Below are 8,831 nucleotides of genomic sequence, written 5' to 3'. Positions count from 1 at the left end.
CACTGGATGTGCTATCAACGATGGAAAAGAAGAAGAAGAAGAAGAACATTTTCTTTCATAAAGTTGGTTATTAAGGAAACACTAGTGTATTCAAAGATTTATTTTCATATATTTGTTATGCATTTATATACATATATTATTTACCGGCCAACGCAGGCTTCTCCAGATACCAACTCAAAGTATTTTGTTAATAGCAGAAATATATTATGGCTCCTTAAATATTATAGATAATCGTTTGACTAGATTGAAATTTTCTGAAGAAAAAGAAAATTTCTCGGGTTAATATGGACGTAATAAATTAGCTGAGAGAGAGAGAGAGAGAGAGAGGGAGAGAGGAGAGAGAGAGAGAGAGAGAGAGAGAGAGAGAGAGAGAGAGAGAGAGAGAGAGAGAGAGTTTAAAGTGTGAAAAATCGTATATAACAGGCAGTTTTGAGTAGACAAATGTGAAAGCTTTGAAAAGAATTATTTTTATTATTTATTGTTATTCATAACGTCTTTTTCATTTTGTCTTTAACGTGATGAAGAATAGTTTATAGTCTCTAACATCACAATCTGTGAGTCATTGTTTTCTTCTTCTTCTATCGATATACGAGAGACTCATCTTCTTCGGTGTTTTTTTCTAACACCCAAACTATTCTAAGTTCCTCATTGCACATTACTACTAGAAGCTTTAGTAGTAAGTGCAAAAGCTCTTCAATCTGAAGAAAGTTCATTGAATTTTTAGTTCATTTTAACTTCTTCGTCACCCAATACTGCTGCTGCCATCTAGCGAGGTGTTTTGCTCCTTCAGCAACTCTCGGTAGAAGGACAAGGCGACTGGTCCGCACCCGTAGACCAGCTGTCGCTCGGAAATTTTGAAAAGGAGTTTCGTCTTGTAGTGATACCTGTGGGAGAGAGAGAGAAGAAAAGACTGTTCTTGTTAATCATTTAACATAAAACATATTGTAATATTTCCATCTCTGTGATTTCTACCTTTAGTCTAAAAAGACTTTGATATTAATTATAAAAATCGAAAACAAAACATAGTCAAGACAATGTAGATTTAAAGTTCTTTCATAGAATCTAAAATGAAATTATTAATGAATACAAAACTGCACATACTGTAGACCTCTTGTTTTCTTTAAATTAAATAAATCTTCATTTTGCTGATATTGAACTATGTAACAAGATGAATAAATGTCATTATTTTTGTGAATATATCAAATGAAAGCCAAGTATTAAACATGACTCATTGATCACATTATTATTATTATTATTATTATTATTATTATTATTATTATTATTATTAGCAAAGCTACAACCCTAGTTGGAAAAGCAAGATGCTATAAGCCCAAGGGCTCCAACAGGGAAAAATAGCCTAGTGAGGAAAGGAAATAAGGAAATAAATAAATTCTGAGAAAAAATTAACAATAAATCATTCTAAAAACAGTAACAACGTCAAAAACTAAAAAACGTGTATATATATATATATATATATATATATAGATATATATATACACACACACTACAAATGCACTAATTTTTAGTGCTTTGGAAGACAAAGGCCTCAGACATGTCCTTAGTCACTATTATTATTATTATTATTATTATTATTATTATTATTATTATTATTATTACCTGCTAAGCTACAACCCTAGATGGAAAAGCAGGATGCTATAAGCCCAGGGGCCCCAACAAGGAATATAACCCAGTGTGGAAAAGGACTGGTGATGGTGGGATACTCTAGCCTGATCATTAGCAGCAAACCTACCTAGTATGGCTGGCCCTAACTTAGCACTGCCTTGCTGATCACTGCATTACACAAACCCTTTCACCACGTAATCTGAAGAGATCACACGAACTCTCCAATCCGTTAATAATTTCATTCCCTTTCCTAGAAGTGAAAGTTTGCCTACCTACCGAATTCACCTCTACTTAACCACCTTGTAGGTCAGGCCTGGGAAGAAGGAGGGACGTGTGTGAAATGTGTAGTAGAATTGGTTGTTGAGTTAAGAATACCTAATAGGAATTGCAGTGTGGACGTGTTTAGACATATTTTATTATTATTATTATTATTATTATTATTATTATTATTATTATTATTATTATTATTATTATTACTTGCTAAGCTATAACCTTAGTTGGAAAAGCAGGATGCTATATGCCCGAGGGTTCCAACAAGGAAAATAGCCCAGTGAGGAAGGGAAATAAGGAAACTACAAGAGAATTAGTAATTAAAATAAAATATTTTAAAAACAGTAACAACATTAAAATGAATCTTTCAAATAAAAACTATAAAGAGATAAAAAAAGAGGAAGAGAAATAGGATAGAACAGCATGCTCGAGTGTAGGCTACCCTCAAGCAAGAAAACTCTAATCCAAGACAGTGGAAGGTCATGCTGGCTAATAACTAAACTATTTAAGGAGTTACATTATAAAGACATAATGAAAATAATCTAAGAGAGAGAGAGAGAGAGAGAGAGGAGAGAGAGAGAGAGAGAGAGAGAGAGAGTCCTTCTTACCTAAGAGCTCTGGCGAAATTATTGTAGGAGAGGTCTTCCTTGTTCGACCTGAGTCCCCACATGTTGGCTATCTCCTGCGGCTGGACCAGCCTGAAGCTTCCTTCGACTTCGTTCTCCCAACGGATGATCGAAGGATTGGTCCTGGGGCAAGCCAGGAGGCGCATCAGGAACTCCCAGGACTTTGGGCCGCGATCTGTAGGATAAGGGACGTGTGTTAGGTTCAAGGATGGAGAGGGGCCCAATGGCAAGAGAGGAGCCTCCTTTTTCTAGCCCAAGGTGGAGGAAAAGAGAGAGAGAGAGAGAGAGAGAGAGAGAGAGAGAGAGGTTCTTTTTTAGTGGAGATAAATGCATCCATGAGAGAGAGAGAGAGAGAGAGAGAGAGAGAGAGAGAGAAACTCACCTCTTTTTCTCTTGGTTGGGATCTTCTTGAGGTGGGGGACGGTTCTGTTGCCCTCCTGGGGGGACTTGGAGTCTTCCGCTTCTGAAATGAGTATTATTATTATTATTATTATTATTATTATTATTATTATTAGTAGTAGTAGTAGTAGTAGTAGTAGTAGTAGTAGTAGTAGTAGTAGTAGTAGTAGTAGTAGTAGTAGCTAAGCTACAACACTAATTGGAAACGCACGCTGCCATAACCACAAGGGCTCCAACAGGGATAAATAGCCCAGTGAGGAAAGGAAATAAGGAAATAAATAAACTACAAGAGAAGTAATTAACAATTAAAGTTCCATTGTTTAAGAACAGTAGCAACATTAAAACATATATTTCATATATAAATTATAAAGGGAGACTTGTGTCAGCCTGTTCAACATGAAAACATTCACTGCAAGTTCAGACTTCTGAAATTTCTTGATTCAACTACCTGATTAGGAAGATCATTCCACAACTTGTTCACAGCTGGATCTTTAAGAAATAGTATTGCAGGAAAGGAAAAATATAAGTCAAATAAGCTTCCATCTTCTTTAAAAGAACTAAATGACTATTCAGTAGACGCATATGAGTAAAACACAAATGTTCCACCAAACAGACATTAATGTAATTGTTTGATATCACAAGGGTCGAGAAGAGAAGTGACTAGTAAAAGTGACAAATGGAGTTTTGAATAGGAATGGTTGCTATAATGAAGCCCTTAGATATATAGAAAGGCATTTTTTATAATAAAAATTACCCTTAGACAAGCGTGTTATCTAACACCATTTTTAAGGATGAAGTGATGTCAAAAGTCAAATTGAGCCCAAGGAATGTAGGTTAAATCTTGAAGCAAAATCATGAGGCTATGGGGGGAGTATGGAATTGGTTGGTGATAGTGAAGAGGAGCTGAAGAGTTTAATGAAAGAATTTTGGAGATATGCAAGAAGCAAATTCTGATCACAATACTAGTATAAATGTAAATTATGAGTGATAAAGATGTTGAAATGAACGTCAATATGGACTGGAGAATCATGAAATTATAGCGATGGTAAGAATATGTGAAAGTGTACGGCAAGATAGGAGAAGCGACTAGTCACATAATAAGTCAGACACACAAGGTAGCAGGAACTCTGCAAAGTATTTTTCGGATAAGAGCATTAATAGAAACAGAAGATGAAAGGCATTTTAAATTTCAGCTTAGGTGAAGAGATGGATCAGCGTTGTGAGATGGTTTGGACCTGTAAGGATAATAGATGAACCCAGGAGGATACCAAGGTAGTATTAATTGATGGGATGGGATAGATCATGTGGGTCTGCTCAGTGAAAAGGCTCGGCAAGTTGCTAATAAGGTTTATCTGCATCACTTTTAAGTGTTTAATGTGAAAACATTCTACCGTGGGACTCGTCCATAATAAACAGCTATAAAAGAAGAAATGTGGTGGTAATTCCTGCTTTGTTTATATATATGTAAGCTATATATCATTAAGATGTCTCCCCTAGCAGGAAGGTGCTGGAGAGGAGAGCAACACAACAGCCCCCAGGGGAAAGAGAGAGAATCTAACTTACCCATTTCATGATCTTCCGGGGTATCTTCTGGGATATCAATTACAAGTCTTCCCGGCTCGTTTTCGTCATCATCGGATTCCGAGGAATTCTTGGAAGGAATAATGGAGGGACGACTGAAGTTACGATACTCAGGGCAGTGCTGCGATTGCACATACACTTCTCCCGGGTACTGGTCATGCGAGTCGTGCGAGTGTTGGATGACATGAGTGTGATATCGGTCACTGACATCCAAGTTCGTATGAAGGGAGTGGCCGCCATTGCCTTCAGAGGCGTTGGAATAAGGTGAGTAAACAGTGTGACTTTGGGTGTATATCGTGATGGGAGGGGGAGTGTAGGAGGGCTTCTTCTCATACAGATCTTCCTCTATCTCCGGACCCTTCTCCGAGTGAGAATAATGAATATTATGACCCTCGTCGTGATCGATGAAGGTGCCAGATTCCAGTTCGTCTATGGAGATGAGGGCCGGAAGGGGTTTTAACGGCCGAGGTGTAGGATGCGAGTGGTGGAGGTCACTGCGATATGCAACTTTCCGGTGATTAGTCTCAAGACAGATCAATTGCGGAGGTTCGTGGGGCGCGTGTTCGATCTCCACCCGCTGAGCGTAGACTTCCGGGTAAATGTTCGGCTCTCGGTAGTTGGGTGAGAGGGAACCAGGCGGGGATCGTTCGTAGACTTCGTAGGTCCTTGTCGCCGAATGGTACTGGTATGGAACCCTGGTCTCTTGGTTGAACCGCGGAGAAGGAGTATTCTGCCGTGACAGCGAGGCGTAGGACAGGTCGCTGGGGTTTTCTTGGACGGAGCACTTATTGTTTGTTATGTAGGTTAGGGTGGATATGTTATCACTGCCGACACATCTCTGGCATCGCTGTTTCTGCATTGCTGTAATGAAGAGGATTAATCTAATGGAGTTTTGATGCTACAACAAATATTATGCTGGTTACTATATTATTATTATTATTATTATTATTATTATTATTATTATTATTATTATTATTATTATTAATTGCTAAGCTACAACCCGAGTTGGAAAAGCACAATGCTATAAGAACAGATGCTCCAACAGGGAAAATAGCCCAGTGAGGAAAGGGAACAAGAAAAAATAAAATATCTTAAGAAGAGTAACATTAAAATAAATATCTCCTATATAAACTATGAAAACTTTAACAAAACAAGAGGAAGAGAAAGAAGATAGAATATTGTGCCCGAGTGTACCCTCAAGCAAGAGAACTCTAACCCAAGACAGTGGAAGACCATTGTACAGAGGCTATGGCACTATCCAAGACTAGAGAACAATGGTTGGATTTTGGAGTGTCCTTCTCCTAGAAGAGCTGCTTACCATAGCTAAAGTGTCTCTTCTATCCTTACCAAGAGGAAAGTAGCCACTGAACAATTACAGTGCAGTAGTTAACCTCTTGAGTGAAGATGAATTGTTTGGGAATCTCAGTGTTGTCGGGTGTATGAGGACAGGGGAGAATCTGTAAGGAATAGGCCAGACTATTCGGTGTATGTGCAGATAAAGGGAAAATGAACCGTAACCAGAGAGAAGGATCCAATGTAGTACTGTGCGGCCAGTCAAAAGACCCCATAACTCTCTAGCGGTAGTATCTCAACGGGACGAGTTTCACCATAATCAATTAAAACTAAAATAAAACAGATTTAGATTTAAGTTTATTCATCTCTGTCAGTGATGGAGACGAAGATGGAATAAAGAGATGGTATGTGAAGAAGGATATTCAAGTTGAAGGTAAAACTTTCAAGTCATGGAATAGTGATGGATCCCATTAAGGACTAACAACCTTTAGTATGAGTGATGGAAAAGATATTTTGGAGGTAAAATAAAAAAAGCGAAACTTTTAGCAAAGAAACGAAAGTGACTTCAAGTCTGAATTCAGCTCAAAATAGTTGAGATACTGCCGCTAAAGAGTTATGTGGTCCTTTGACTGGCCAGACAGTACTACGTTGGATCCTTCTCCCTGGTTACGGTTCACTTTCCCTTTGCCTACACAAACACCGAATTGTCTGGCATATTCTTTACAGATTCTTTTCTGTCCTCATGCACCTGGCAACACTTAGATTACCAAATAATTCTTCTTCACCCAAAAGGGGTTAACTACTGCACTGTAATTGTTCAGTGGCTACTTTCCTCTTAAGGATAAGGGTAGAAGAGACTCTTTAGCGATGGTAAGCAGCTCTTCTAGGAGAAGGAAACTCCAAAATCAAACCATTGTTCTCTATTCATGGGTAGTGCCATAGCCTCTGTACCATGGTTTTCCACTGGCTTGAGGTAGAGTTTTCTTTCTTGAAGGTGCACTCGGTCACACTATTCTATCTTATTTCTCTTCCTCTTGTTCTGTTGAAGTTTTTATAGTTTTTTTATAGGAAATAGTTACTTTGATGTTGTTTCTATTCCTAAAATATTTTATTTTTCCTTGTTTCCTTTCCCCACTGGGCTATTTTCCCTTTTGGTGGGCTTATCGCATCCTGCTTTTCCAATTAGGGTTGTAGCTTAGCAGGTAATAATAAATAATAATAAAATGTTAAAACATGCTCTACGCTACTTTGAGTTAATAACGCCTGGCATTATTATGGTAAAACCACTCTCAAGTAATTAGGTGTGAGAGAGAGAGAGAGAGAGAGAGAGAGAGAGAGAGAGAGAGAGAGAGAGAGATTTCCAAACTACGTGTGTCATTATAGGAAAATTTGGAAACCTTCCTACTTTGTCTTTCTGGGTCTACAAAAGGAGAGAGAGAGAGAGAGAGAGAGAGAGAGAGAGAGAGAGAGAGAGAGAGAGAGAGAGAGAGAGAGAGAGATAATATATACGGCTCGGTGCGAGATTCTAGGAAAGAATTTTAGCAGCTATTCTTTCCTATTTTATTCAATTTAGAAAGTTTTCAAAAACTTATATACGAAAATTCTCTCTCATCATAATTCATTATCATTAATTCTTCATAATTTCACATTTACATTTTTTTTCCTATTTCAGTGGTTTTTTTTTTTTTTGGGGAAGAGCACGTGCACCGATCAAGCGAGCTACTGAACACGGTAATTGCTCCCGGAATTTCACACATGCAATCCAGGTGCATGACGGTACACACACACACACATACACACACACACACAGATAGATACTAAATTCTTTTTCAAAAACAAATGAGAATTAATGAAACTAATTTTTCCTTTATAAAATTTACTTATTATTATTATTATTATTATTATTACTTGCTAAGCTACAAACCGAGTTGGAAAAGCAGAATGCTATAAGCCAGAGGGTTCCAACAAGGAAAATAGCCCAGTGAGGAAAGGAAACTACAAAAAAAAAACAATTAGCTATTGAAATCAAATATTTAAAGAACAGTAACAACATTGAAATAAATATTTCATATATATATATATATATATATATATATATATATATATATATAAATACTGTATATATATATATATATATATATATATATATATATATATATTATAAATACTTAATAAAACAAGAGGAAGAGAAATAATATAGAATAGCGTGTCCGAGTGTACCCTCAAGCAAGAGAACTCCAACCCAAGATAGTGGAAGACCATGGTACAGAGGCTATGGCACTACCCAAAACCAGAGAACAATGGTTGGATTTTAGATACAGGTAGACAGAGATAAAGGTAGACAGAGATAAAGGTAGACAGAGATAAAGGTAGACAGAGATACAGGTAAACAGAGATACAAAGACAGTAAACAGAGATACAGGATGACAGAGATCAGATAGATAGAACAGAGATACAGGTAGACAGAGATAGAGGTAAACAGAGATACAGGTAGACAGAGATAGATGTAAACAGAGATACAGGTAGACAGAGATAGATGTAAACAGGAGATACAGGTAGACAGAGATAGAGGTAAACAGAGATACAGGTAGACAGAGATAGATGTAAACAGAGATACAGGTAGACAGAGATAGAGTAAACAGAGATACAGGTAGACAGAGATAGATGTAAACAGAGATACAGGTAGACAGAGATAGAGGTAAACAGAGATACAGGTAGACAGAGATAGAGGTAAACAGAGATACAGGTAGACAGAGATACAGGCATCCAAGCATGTACTCTATCCCTCGACTCTTACCTTTGTATGATCTCAGTTCCTTCAAAACATGGCTCCATACTGCTCTCCAACGATAGCACAGAACTGCTGCCCGGGTCAGCTCCTGAAGCCTTATGCCATCGTTGGCCCTGAAGCCCCTAAGGTCGACCTCGTTGGTGTCGACGCCTCTCTTTCGACACACCACGTGTCGCGCCCACGCCTCGCTTTGCTGTAGGGGAAAATCGACACGTTCAGAAGGCTGGGGTTGGTAAAGCAAAAAGGCC

General features: G+C 37.9%; 1 pseudogene; it reads right to left on the bottom strand.

Annotated features, from left to right (window-relative positions):
• Positions 1–341: 341 nt before the first annotated feature.
• LOC137625789 (uncharacterized) overlaps positions 342–8,831 on the bottom strand; it is a 13,237-nt pseudogene continuing 4,747 nt past the window's right edge.

The sequence above is a fragment of the Palaemon carinicauda genome, chromosome 32 (assembly GCF_036898095.1).
Source record: "Palaemon carinicauda isolate YSFRI2023 chromosome 32, ASM3689809v2, whole genome shotgun sequence".
Taxonomy (NCBI): Eukaryota; Metazoa; Arthropoda; class Malacostraca; order Decapoda; family Palaemonidae; genus Palaemon; species Palaemon carinicauda.
Note: the sequence above shows the minus strand (reverse complement) of the source record. Positions and strands in the feature narration are given on the sequence as shown.